Source organism: Ranitomeya imitator, chromosome 4, assembly GCF_032444005.1.
Source record: "Ranitomeya imitator isolate aRanImi1 chromosome 4, aRanImi1.pri, whole genome shotgun sequence".
Taxonomy (NCBI): domain Eukaryota; kingdom Metazoa; phylum Chordata; class Amphibia; order Anura; family Dendrobatidae; genus Ranitomeya; species Ranitomeya imitator.
Window position 1 is genome coordinate 354,935,245 of NC_091285.1, and position 14,353 is coordinate 354,949,597.

A 14,353-nucleotide genomic window follows, 5' to 3' on the forward strand; every position below is an offset into this window, starting at 1 on the left:
TTTCCAGGCCTAAATCACTGGCCTGAGGAGAAGAGGAACAGAGAAAAAGGACATTGTGAGAACCGGGTAGCATTAATCACTACCCAGAACAGGCGCAAAGACGGATACCGGATCCGTGGCTGTATTCATTATATATAATACAGCAACCGGAAAAACGTGAGGTGATATCAGCTTCACTAGGGCCGGACGCAGCAACAGACACAGAGTTCAGTGGTACTCCTGGAGGGGGTAAGCCGATAAAAGGACTCGGGTTGCCCGTCGAACCAGGACCCGCAGGGGACAGATTGGGCCGGCAGCCAGTTCACATACAGCAGCAGGGCCACACAGAAACTGCGTACAATAAGAGGCGAAGACCCCGGCAGGGTCAAAGTAATTCAGAGTTCCCATACAGACTCCGGTGACAGGACTGGTTGTAAATCCCTTTATGTTGAAGTAAACTGGTTAAACGTTTCAGTGCCTCAGTCTTTCATTTGGACAATAGCCATCTATCCAGGATCAGGATCATCACCGCTGGGAGAACCTGCTGCTGATCAAGTAAGTGCCTGTTCCCTCATGATACCCCTTACACTGTGCATTGCCTGAGGCCACAGCACCGGGTCAAGCCACCCGTGACATCTCCCTCAAGAGACAGACCCCATTGGTCCGGTGCTGGGTACCCCGGTCTCCTGGGCGTCACATTTGGCGTCACGAACAGGATTCAGCCAGCCCGTATACCGGGTATTGTGTGCCGTGATTGGAGCCCAAAACTGTGAAAACTTGGATGAAAAATCTTGAAAATTGACTTTATTAAAGAAAAATCCATTTCCCATTAAAAACTATTGAAAGTGACTTTTCCCCATTGGTTATAATGGAGTAAAGATGGCCGCAATCACCTCATAACCGTTAGGCACGAGACTGTTAATTGAGTTATGCCATTACCTGAGCCCCAGTCTGACTGAAAAACTTCAGAATCCACCATTACAGAGCGCGTGGCGGGCGGGAGCAGCAGGGGGCGTGTCATTGTGGGCGGCACCAAGCTGATCGCTCTGACGTCAGAGCAAGGGGAAAACCAATCCTGCTGCACAGCGGAACGAATCTACACTATCCCGACGGAAGCGGAGGACCGGAAGGGTCCGGATTAACTAAGGGAGCACAGTATGTCGCAGCACAGAGATGCCGCAGCACCCGGCGACGCTAATGCAGCTGAAAGACAGAGTGTCGATAGAGAGTCCGGCAGTGCAGCGGTGCAAGGAGTGGCGCCCATCATGCCGGTGCTGATGCCATATACCCCGGGTGGCCCGTGGCTTCCAATGTATGAAGGTGAGCCTAATACCCTTGACGATTTCAGAGAAAAGATGCTGGCCCATTTTGACATGTTCCCCGTGGGTGAAGTTCAGCGTGTTAGTCTCCTGATGATGCAGTTAAGTGGCCATGCTAAGCGAGAAGTCACAGCATGGGCAGCTGATCTAAAAGACACTGTTGAACGCATATTTGCTGGATTAAAAGCTACATTTGAAACCACGGCCAGCAGCAAAGCTAAAATACGATTCTTTAATTGCAAACAAAAAGCTAATGAGGGCGTGAGAGACTTTGCCTTAACCCCTTAAGCCCCGAGGGTGGTTTGCACGTTAATGACCGGGCCAATTTTTACAATTCTGACCACTGTCCCTTTATGAGGTTATAACTCTGGAACGCTTCAACGGATCTTGGCGATTCTGACATTGTTTTCTCGTGACATATTGTACTTCATTTTAGTAGTAACATTTATTCGATATAACTTGCGTTTATTTGTGAAAAAAACGGAAATTTGGCGAAAATTTTGAAAATTTCGCAATTTTCCAACTTTAAATTTTTATGCCCTTAAATCACAGAGATATGTCACGCAAAATACTTAATAAGTAACATTTCCCACATGTCTCCTTTACATCAGCACAATTTTGGAACCAAAATTTTTTTTTGTTAGGGAGTTATAAGGGTTCAAAGTTGACCAGCAATTTCTCATTTTTACAACACCATTTTTTTTTAGGGACCACATCTCATTTGATGTCATTTTGAGGGGTCTATATGATAGAAAATACCCAAGTGTGACACCATTCTAAAAACTGCACCCCTCAAGGTGCTCAAAACCACATTCAAGAAGTTTATTAACCCTTCAGGGGTTTCACAGGAATTTTTGGAATGTTTAAATAAAAATGAATATTTAACTTTTTTTCACACAAAATTTATTTCAGCTCCAATTTGTTTTATTTTACCAAGGGTAACAGGATAAAATGGATGCCAAACATTGTTGTACAATCTGTACTGAGTACGCTGATACCCCATATGTGGGGGTAAACCACTGTTTGGGCGCATGGCAGAGCTCGGAAGGGAAGGAGCGCCATTTGACTTTTAAATGCAAAATTGACAGGAATTGAGATGGGACACCATGTTGCGTTTGGAGAGCCACTGATGTGCCTAAACATTGAAACCCCCCACAAGTGACACCATTTTGGAAAGTAGACACCCTAAGGAACTTATCTAGATGTGTGGTGACCACTTTGACCCACCAATTGCTTCACAGAAGTTTATAATGCAGAGCCGTAAAAATAAAAAATCATATTTTTTCACAAAAATGATCTTTTCGCCCCCAATTTTTTATTTTCCCAAGAGTAAGAGAAGAAATTGAACCTCAAAAATTGTTGGCCAATTTGTCCTGAGTACGCTGATACCCCGTATATGGGTGTAAACCATTGTTTGGGCGTATGGCAGAGCTCGGAAGGGAAGGAGCGCCATTTTACTTTTCAATGCAAAATTGACTGGAATTGAGATGGGATGCCATGTTGCGTTTGGAGAGCCCCTGATGTGCCTAAACATTGAAATCCCCACAAGTGACACCATTTTGGAAAGTAGACCCCTTAAGGAACTTATCTAGAGGTGTGGTGAGCACTTTGACCCAACAAGTGCTTCACAGAAGTTTATAATGCAGAGCCGTAAAAATAAAAAATCATATTTTTTCACAAAAATAATCTTTTCGCCACCAATTTTTTATTTTCCCAAGGGTAAGAGAAGAAATTAGACCACAAAAGTTGTTGTGCAATTTGTCCTGAGTGCGACGATACCCCATATGTGGGGGTAAACCACTGTTTGGGCGCATGGCAGAGCTCGGAAGGAAAGGAGCGCCATTTGACTTTTCAATGCAAAATTGACTGGAATTGAGATGGGACGCCATGTTGCGTTTGGAGAGCCCCTGATGTGCCTAAACATTGGAACCCCTCACAAGTGACACCATTTTGAAAAGTAGACCCCTTAAGGAACTTATCTAGATGTGTGGTGAGCACTTTGACCCAACAAGTGCTTCACAGAAGTTTATAATGCAGAGCCGTAAAAATAAAAAATCTTATTTTTTCACAAAAATGATCTTTTCGCCCCCAATTTTTTATTTTCCCAAGGGTAAGAGAAGAAATTAGACCACAAAAGTTGTTGTGCAATTTGTCCTGAGTGCGACGATACCCCATATGTGGGGGTAAACCACTTTTTGGGTGCATAGCAGAGCTCGGAAGGGAAGGAGCGCCATTTGACTTTTCAATGCAAAATTGACTGGAATTAAGATGGGACGCCATGTTGGTTTGGAGAGCCCCTGATGTGCCTAAACATTAAAAACCCCCACAAGTGACACCATTTTGGAAACTAGACCCTCTAAGGAACTTATCTAGATGTGTTTTGAGAGCTTTGAACCCCCAAGTGTTTCACTACAGTTTATAACGCAGAGCCGTTAAAATAAATTTATTTTTTTTTCGCAAAAATTTTTTAGCCCCCAGTTTTGTATTTTCACAAGGGTAACATAATAAATTGGACCCCAAAAGTTGTTGTCCAATTTGTCCTGAGTACGCTGATACCCCATATGTGGGGGGGAACCACTGTTTGGGCGCATGGCAGAGCTCGGAAGGGAAGGAGCGCCATTTGGAATGCAGACTTAGATGGATTGGTCTGCAGGAGTCACGTTGCATTTGCAGAGCCCCTGATGTACCCAAACAGTACAAACCCCCCACAAGTGACCCCATATTAGAAAGTAGACCTCCCATGGAACTTATCTAGATGTGTTGTGAGAACTTTGAACCCCTAAGTGTTTCACTACAGTTTATAACGCAGACCCGTGAAAATAAAAATTCTTTTTTTTTTCACAAAAATGATTTTTTAGCCCCCAGCTTTGTATTTTTACAAGGGTAACAGAATAAATTGGACCCCAAAAGTTGTTGTTCAATTTGTCCTGAGTACGCTGATACCCCATATGTGGGGGGGAACCACTGTTTGGGCTCATGGCAGAGCTCGGAAGGGAAGGAGCGCCATTTGGAATGCAGACTTAGATGGATTGGTCTGCAGGCGTCACGTTGCATTTGCAGAGCCCCTGATGTACCCAAACAGTAGAAACCACCCACAAGTGACCCCATATTGGAAACTAGACCTCCCATGGAACTTATCTAGATGTGTTGTGAAAACTTTGAACCCCCAAGTGTTTCACTACAGTTTACAACGCAGAGCCGTGAAAATAAAAATCCTTTTTTTTCCCACAAAAATGATTTTTAGCCCCCCAAATTTTTATTTTCCCAAGGATAACAAGAGAACTTGGACCCAAAAAGTTGTTGTCCAATTTGTCTCGAGTACGCTGATACCCCATATGTTGGGGTAAACCCCTGTTTGGGCGCACGGGAGAGCTCGGAAGTGAAGGAGCACTGTTTTACTTTTTCAATGCAGAATTGGCTGGAATTGAGATCGGACGCCATGTCGCGTTTGGAGAGCCCCTGATGTGTCTAAACAGTGGAAACCCCCCAATTATAAATGAAACCCTAATCCAAACGCACCACTAACCCTAATCCCAACTGTAACCCTAACCACACACCTAACCCAGACACACCCCTAATTCTAATCCCAACCCTAATCCCAACCGTAAATGTAATCCAAACCCTAACCCTAGCCCCAACCCTAGCCCTAACCCTAACCCTAACCCTAACCCTAACCCTAACCGGAAAATGGAAATAAATACATTTTTTTTAATTTTATTATTTTTCCCTAAGGCTAGGTTCACATTGCGTTAGGGAAATCCGTTTAGCACTAGCGGATTGCGCTAACACAATGTCTTTTTAGGTGTCGTGTTTAGTGGTCGCGTTAACGTCCCCGCTCTGGAAGATCGGGGATCGGACCTCGGGCGCGCCGCGGACGCTGCAAGCAGCGTCTGAGGCGCGCCACAAAAGAATGGCACCTTGCTAGCGCGAGCCGAAAATGGCACGCTCTAGCGATGCGCTACACCTGAAAATCACATTGCTGTCAATGGTTGTGCTAACGGACCCGTTGCACGGCGTTAATTGTGACATTTTCGCCGTGCAACGCTGTCCGTTAGCGTTAACCCATTAACGCAATGTGAACCTAGCCTAACTAAGGGGGTGATGAAGGGGGGTTTGATTTACTTTTATAGCGAGTTTTTTAGCGGATTTTTATGATTGGCAGCCGTCACACACTAAAAGACGCTTTTTATAGCAAAAAAGTTTTTGCGTCTCCACATTTTGAGACCTATAATTTTTCCATATTTTGGTCCACAGAGTCATGTGAGGTCTTGTTTTTTGCGGGACGAGTTGACGTTTTTATCGGTTACATTTTCGGACACGTGACAGTTTTTGATCGCTTTTTATTCCGATTTTTTTGTGAGGCAGAATGACCAAAAACCAGCTATTCATGAATTTCTTTTGGGGGAGGCGTTTATACCGTTCCGCGTTTGGTAAAATTGATGAAGCAGTTTTATTCTTCGGGTCAGTACGATTACAGCGACACCTCATTTATATCATTTTTTTTATGTTTTGGCGCTTTTATACGATAAAAGCTATTTTATAGAAAAAATAATTATTTTGGCATCGCTTTATTCAGAGGACTATAACTTTTTTATTTTTTGGGTTATGATGCTATATGGCGGATCGTTTTTTGCGGGACAAGATGACGTTTTCAGAGGTAACATGGTTATTTATATCCGTCTTTTTGATCGCGTGTTATTCCACTCTTTGTTCAGCGTTATGATAATAAAGCGTTGTTTTTTGGCTCGTTTTTTTTTTCTTACGGTGTTCACTGAAGGGGTTAACTAGTGGGCCAGTTTTATAGGTCGGGTCGTTACGGACGCGGCGATACTAAATATGTGTACTTTTATTGTTTTTTTGTTTTTTTTTTTATGTAAAGAAATGTATTTATGGGAATAATATTTTTTTTTTTCTGCTTTATTTAGGAATTTTTTTTTTATTTTTTTTTTTACAAGTGTGGAAATTTTCTTTTTTACTTTTTCACTTTGTCCCAGGGGGGGACATCACAGATCACCGATCTGACAGTGTGCACAGCACTCTATCAGATCGGTGATCTGACATACAGCCGGGCAGGATTAGAGCTGCAGCTGCAGCCTGATCCTGACCCGGAAGTGCTCCCTGCAGGACCCGGATGCAGCCCGGCGGCCATTTTGGATCCGGGGACTGCAGGGAGAAGACGCTCGGTACACGGTGAGCACATCACCGTGTACCGATCGTCTCAGGGAAGCCCGCAGGGAGCCCCCTCCCTGCGCGGTGCTTCCCTGCACCGCCGGCACACCGCGATCATCTTTGATCGCGGTGTGCCGGGGGTTAATGTGCCGGGAGCGGTCCGTGACCGCTCCTGGCACATAGTGCCGGATGTCAGCTGCGATAGGCAGCTGACACCCGGCCGCGATCGGCCGCGCTCCCCCCGTGAGCGCGGCCGATCGCATATGACGTACTATCCCGTCCATGGGAATTAAGTCCCAGGTCACCTGGACGGGATAGTACGTCATATGGGATTAAGGGGTTAAACCTGCAGGAAGCCCTTAAATCACTTACACTGGCTGAACCCATTTTTAACACCGGAGCGGATAAACTGCTAAGAGATCAATTTATTGAGGGACTCTACACCCCTTCTCACCGGGGGCATGTGAGTATGCTTGTTTTTAAGAACCCTGAATTGACATTTGCCCAATTAAAGGAGAGCGCTATACGTCTCCAGCTGGCAGAGGCACCTCGGGATCAGGATCCTGCGCAACCCATGGCAGAGGCACCTCAACAACAGGGAGTGCAAGTGACATCAGCTATGTCCGGGGCCATTGCTAAGCCCCTGGGGCCCAGTACTAATGAGGATCTTCAACAAAAGCTTGACTCTTTAACTGATGTTGTTGCTTCAATGGCTAAAACCATGCAGGAGATGAGAGGACCCAAGATGGAGTTGCCAAACCGTAGAGAGGATGTTCCATGGATGAGACCCCGGAAATACCCGACATGGAGAGGACGACCCCGCGACCGCTACCAACCGGATGGACAGCCCATTTGCCGCCGTTGCCAGCAGCCAGGCCACTTTGCATGATATTGTGATTTAAACGGGAATCCCCTGGGAATGCGGGCCGCTTCACAGGAATGAACTTTCAAGGCCCAACACCCTGGCACGACAGGTACATCGGAGGACGACCCATTATCCCTATCGTGCTGGATGGAATTCCCCTCAACGCTTTGCTGGACACAGGTTCCCAGATTTCATCTATACCATATATCCTTTATAAGAGGTACTGGGCTGATGCAGATATTGATAAAGGGCCCTCTGATGTTGAACTAGATATATGGGCCAGTAATGTTAAGTTGGTACCGAAACTAGGATTCAGGGAGATGACCATAAAGATTGGTAAAGTAGAATTGAAGAAACAGGGTATAATTGTTGTTGATGTTGACCGGCGGAACTGTGAACCAACTGTATTGATAGGAATGAAAGTGTTAGAGAACTGCTTTGCCGAAGTTATTTCTGTCTTACAGCAAATTGCTGAAACTGCCCAATCCTACCAGCAGAGAGTTCTCCGGAGGGAAATAAAAGTATTGATGTTAAGGCAACAGGTAGAAGTTGCAGGTGGAGAAATCGGCAGTGTGAGGGTAAGTGATCCAACGTCTATTGTAATCCCACCAAAAACAGAAATGCTGGTATGGTGTAGAGCAGCCATTGGTACTAAGGGACGAGATTATCAAGCCTTAATAGAACCAGTGTACACCGACAGCAGGCCCACTATACTCACAGCACGAGGGGTAGTCGAGGTACACCGGGGACGAGTGCCGGTACGACTTTTGAACTGTGGAGAGGAAGAGGTCACTTTGCCAAGGTATGCTACAATGGCAAAGCTATATACTGTTGACAACAATGCCATCACAACCATTGAGCCCTTAGAACCAACCTGTCAGTTGGAAGGCAATGGCTCAGATGGAGAAATGGAGGATTGGTGCCAACAGCTACACGTGGGCATAAATTCAACACCTACCCATCAAAAACAAGGGGTGTATAGGCTAGTGACGGAATATGAACAAGTCTTCAGTAAACACCCATTGAACTTCGGACGGATAGAAGGGGTAGAACACACAATCCCCACAGGTGACCATCCCCCAATAAAAGAAAGATATCGACCCATACCGCCCGCTCACTATCAATGTGCAAAAGATATGCTGAGGGAAATGAAACAGGCCGGGGTAATAAGAGACAGCTGTAGCCCCTGGGCGGCCCCTCTAGTGATTGTCAAAAAAAAGGACGGAACCATGAGAATGTGTGTAGACTACCGGCGGATTAATAACATCACCCATAAAGACGCCTACCCCTTGCCTAGGATAGAAGAGTCCTTGACTGCTTTGAAACCTGCTAATTATTTTTCCACCTTAGACTTAACAAGTGGGTATTGGCAAGTCCCTGTGGCTGAGAGAGATAAGGAAAAGACGGCATTCACCACACCAATGGGTCTATGTGAATTTAATCGCATGCCATTCGGACTCTGCAACGCATCCGGTACCTTCCAGCGGCTGATGGAATGCTGCCTCGGACACAAGAACTTCGAGACCGTCCTCCTGTACCTGGATGATGTGATCGTCTACTCAAAGACTTACGAACAACACTTAAAAGACCTGGCAGAAGTGTTCGAAGCCTTATCCAGGTATGGCATGAAAATCAAGCCATCCAAATGTCACCTTCTCAAGCCAAAGGTACAGTACCTGGGACACATCGTGAGTTCGGAGGGAGTAGCACCGGATCCCGAGAAAATAAGCGCCATAAGGGATTGGCCAAGACCTACCAACGCAAAAGAAGTGAGGCAATTCCTGGGATTGGTGGGTTACTATCGCAGATTTATAAAAGGATTTACCAAGTTGGCAGCACCCTTGCAAGACGCCTTGGTAGAGCAGACGAAGAAACCTTCAACCCAAACCCTCCTTTTCAGTGGAACGATGAAAGGGAAGACTCCTTTGAACAACTAAAGAAGGCACTAACCGGAGAAGAGGTTCTGGCATACCCAGATTACCATCAACCTTTCATCCTCTACACCGATGCCAGTAATGTGGGACTAGGAGCGGTGCTGTCACAAAAGCAAGAAGGTAGGGAGAAAGTCATCGCCTTTGCAAGTAGAAAGCTCCGGCCAACTGAAAGAAATTCAGAAAATTACAGCTCCTTCAAATTGGAACTACTGGCAGTAGTTTGGGCTGTGACTGAACGTTTCAAACACTATCTGGCTGCTGCAGAATTTATTGTCTATACTGACAACAATCCGTTGACCCATCTGGACACAGCCAAATTAGGTGCGTTAGAACAGCGATGGATAGCCCGGTTATCTAATTACAACTTCATAATCAAGTATCGAGCAGGTCGCAAGAATGGAAATGCCGATGCCCTATCCCGGATGCCACACTTGAGAGATGTAGAAGAAGAAACGGGGGAGCTTGAAGAAATTCAACTACCAGCCTTCCATCATCCCAAGGCAAAACATCATCAGTCAAGTACCTATCAGAAACAACAAGAGGTGAATTTTAATCCGTTAGCACACCATAGATGGGCTGACACCCAAGACAGCAATCCGGCTGTGAAGTTGGTGAAGGAACTGCTGACTGAGCAAAGTGCATATCCCGATGAGGATGCCCCAGAAGAGACGCATCAACTCTGGAAAGAGTGAGGCAAAATGTTCCTGTGTCAAGGGAAGCTCTGTAGAAGGTACACCAATCCGAAAACACATGAATTGGTTTGGCAAATTATCGTGCCTAAACAAGATGTCAAGATGGTCCTCGAAGCTTACCATAATGGTGCTGGTCACTTCGGTTGGAAAAAGTTAGAAGTACTTCTAAGAGAAAGATTTTATTGGGTCGGGATGAGAAAATCAATCGAACAGTGGTGCAGAAATTGTGGCCCGTGCAACCTCAGAAGAAACGATCAAAAGAACCAAAGAGCACCACTGCAGCCCATAATCACCAAACAACCACTTGAACTTGTAGCCATGGACCACGTGAAGTTGACACCAAGCCGGTCCGGCTATGTCTATGCCTTGACCATCGTGGATCATTATTCACGCTTCTTGGTAGTAGTACCCGTAAAAGATCTGACAGCAAAAACAGCAGCCAAAGCGTTCCAAACGTACTTTTGTAGACCCCATGGATATCCGGAACAGGTTCTCACCGACCAAGGTACAGCATTTGAATCAGAGATCTTCAGAGAATTCTGTAATATGTATGGTTGCAAAAAGATCCGGACGACGGCCTATCATCCACAAACAAACGGCTTATGCGAGAAGATGAACCATATTGTAATAGACCTACTAAAGACTTTACCTGAGACAGAAAGGAATCAATGGCCAGAGAAATTGCCTGACTTGGTGGATCTGTATAATCATGTCCCGGTGAGCTCCACCAACTGCACCCCAGCTTACCTTATGCGTGCAAGACCCGGCCAATTACCAATCGATCTAGAAATGGGAATTCTGAAACCAGACGCAGAAGTTCAAGACTCCAATTGGGATATCATACGGCAAAAGCAGTATCGCCAAGTGCAAGAGAGTGTGGAAAGAAGCCTTCAGCAAACTAGAGAAAGACAAGAGCGAACTTTCAACCAGAATGCTCTAGCGACCCCATTAAGACCGGGTGACCAAGTGCTCAAGAGAAATCGTCGAACCAATAAACTAAACAATCAGTGGGAAGCCGTACCCTACACAGTTTTACCAACAAGAATGGATAATCCTAAAATGTGTCTCATTAGCAAAAACGGAGGCTTAACATCTGTACTAGTGTCAAGAGACAATCTTAAATTATGTCCGGAAGCATTGAAAGAGCCAGAAGTTGTCCAGCCAGAACCAGAAGTTATTCAACCCATGCAGGTCCAACCAGTAAAGGAAAAAGAAGAGGAAATGTATCACACCTGTATAGGAGACTTTCCCAAAACCCTACTAACATACCATGGTGCAGTAGTGGTTCCCATGGTGGCCTTTTACCCAACACCGAACCCAATACCAGAAGTCCCAAGACAGGAGGAGGCTGACCCCGTACTACAGGAGGTTCCAGGCCAGGAAGAACAGATTCCTGGTCAGATTAATCCCATTCACGGTGGACTTGCCAACTCCATAGTCGTGGAATTATCTTTAGCAGAGCGGGCAGATACTACATCCGCAGTAGACAGTAGTACACCACATGAAGAGACACCGCTATTACGTAGATCACAGCGTAGTACCCAGGGTCAATTACCAGCCAGGTATGCAGATTACCAACTATAAAGCTCATAATGTGAATTGTATATATGTTATGCCGTATATAGTTAAACAGAAAATGTAGTATAGTCATTGTTATCAGTCTGCAACGTTTAAGCCCAGTGCCTACAGAGACTTGTCTGTATGAACTTCTTGCATATTCTTGAACTTTTTATCAGCCCGGAGGCACTAAATCAAAGCTCCGGAAAGACTGCTTTTTGAACTTTGCTTTTTGCTCTTTTTGAACTTTCTTTAGACTTTATATTGACAACTTCGTTGGAAAAATGGAACTAAATTCCTGGACACTAAGTACAGTGCCTTTCCTAATACCTTCAAGGATAGAACTGTATTAATGGACGCTATTTGAAGTGACTTTTTACAGAACTCTATTTTTGTTTCCTTGAGTGGTTTTTGTAACTTTTCATTTTTAAGACTCTGTACATATTAATTGTTATTTCAAAATGTTATTGTCCCACAGTCCCGGAGTACTGTTCTTAACTAAGGGGGAATGTGGCACCCCTAGGGGTATTTGCCACAAAAATAGTTACTGACAGTAAATACAAATACTAAAATAGCAAGACTGCACTACCACCTCCGGCCAGAAGGGGGAACTCCAGAGACTCCCCTTGATCCATTCTGGTCTGAGAGAAGAAATGGCAGTTGGGCTAAGGAGCTAAAAGTGAGAGGTCATACAGCTGAATTTCTAACAACCCTGTGACTGTTTCCAGGCCTAAATCACTGGCCTGAGGAGAAGAGGAACAGAGAAAAAGGACATTGTGAGAACCGGGTAGCATTAATCACTACCCAGAACAGGCGCAAAGACGGATACCGGATCCGTGGCTGTATTCATTATATATAATACAGCAACCGGAAAAACGTGAGGTGATATCAGCTTCACTAGGGCCGGATGCAGCAACAGACACAGAGTTCAGCGGTACTCCTAGAGGGGGTAAACCGATAAAAGGACTCGGGTTGCCCGTCGAACCAGGACCCGGAGGGGACAGATTGGGCCGGCAGCCAGTTCACATACAGCAGCAGGGCCACACAGAAACTGCGTACAATAAGAGGCGAAGACCCCGGCAGGGTCAAAGTAACTCAGAGTTCCCATACAGACTCCGGTGACAGGACTGGTTGTAAATCCCTTTATGTTGAAGTAAACTGGTTAAACGTTTCAGTGCCTCAGTCTTTCATTTGGACAATAGCCATCTATCCAGGATCAGGATCATCACCGCTGGGAGAACCTGCTGCTGATCAAGTAAGTGCCTGTTCCCTCATGATACCCCTTACACTGTGCATTGCCTGAGGCTACAGCACCGGGTCAAGCCACCCGTGACATCTCCCTCAAGAGACAGACCCCATTGGTCCGGTGCTGGGTACCCCGGTCTCCTGGGCGTCACACATACAGGGGGGAATATGAGCCATGCATACAGGGGTGGAATATGAGCCATGCATACAGGGGTGGAATATGAGCCATGCATACAGGGGGGAATATAAGCCATGCATACAGGGGGGAATATAAGCCATGCATACAGGGGCGGACTATGAGCCATGCATACAGGGGGGAATATGAGCCATGCATACAGGGGGAAATATAAGCCATGCATACAGGGGGGAATATGAGCCATGCATACAGGGGTGGAATATGAGCCATACATACTGGGGGGAATATAAGCCATGCATACAGGGGGGAATATGAGCCATGCATACAGGGGGGAATATAAGCCATGCATACACGGGGGAATATGAGCCATGCATACAGGGGCGGACTATGAGCCATGCATACAGGGGGGGAATATGAGCCATGCATACAGGGGGGAATATGAGCCATGCAGGGGGGAATATAAGCCATGCATACAGGGGTGGAATATGAGCGATGCATACAGGGGTGGAATATGAGCCATGCATACAGGGGGGAATATAAGCCATGCAGGGGGGAATATAAGCCATGCATACAGGGGCGGACTATGAGCCATGCATACAGGGGTGGAATATGAGCCATGCATACAGGGGTGGAAAATGAGCCATGCATACAGGGGGGAATATAAGCCATGCAGGGGGGAATATAAGCCATGCATACCGGGAGGAATATGAGCCATGCATACAGGGGGGGATATGAGCCATGCATACAGGGGGGAATATGAGCCATGCATACCGGGGGGGATATGAGCCATGCATACAGGGGGACTATGAGCCATGCATACAGGGGCGGACTATGAGCCATGCATACAGGGGGGAATATAAGCCATGCATACAGGGGGGAATATAAGCCATGCATACAGGGGCGGACTATGAGCCATGCATACAGGGGGGAATATAAGCCATGCATACAGGGGCGGACTATGAGCCATGCATACAGGGGCGGAATATGAGCCTTGCATACAGGGGGGAATATAAGCCATGCATAGGGGGGAGAATATAAGCCATGCATACAGGGGCGGAATATGAGCCTTGCATACAGGGGGGAATATAAGCCATGCATACAGGGGCGAAATATGAGCCATTCATACAGGGGGGGGATATGAGCCATACATAGGGGGTGGGATATGAGCCATGCATACATGGGGAGATATGAGTCATGCATACAGGAGGGGTAATATGAGCTATGTATATGGGATGGGAGGGAGATGAGCCATGCATACAGGAGGGGGGTCATTATACAGTATTGAGCATCATGTGTGGCCGTTATACAGTATGGAGCATCATGTGTGGCCAATGGACATTATACAGTATGGAGCATCATGTGTGGCCGTTATACAGTATGGAGCATCATTTGTGGTCATTATACAGTATTGAGCATTATATGGGATAATTATACAGTATGGAGAACTGTGTGGCCGT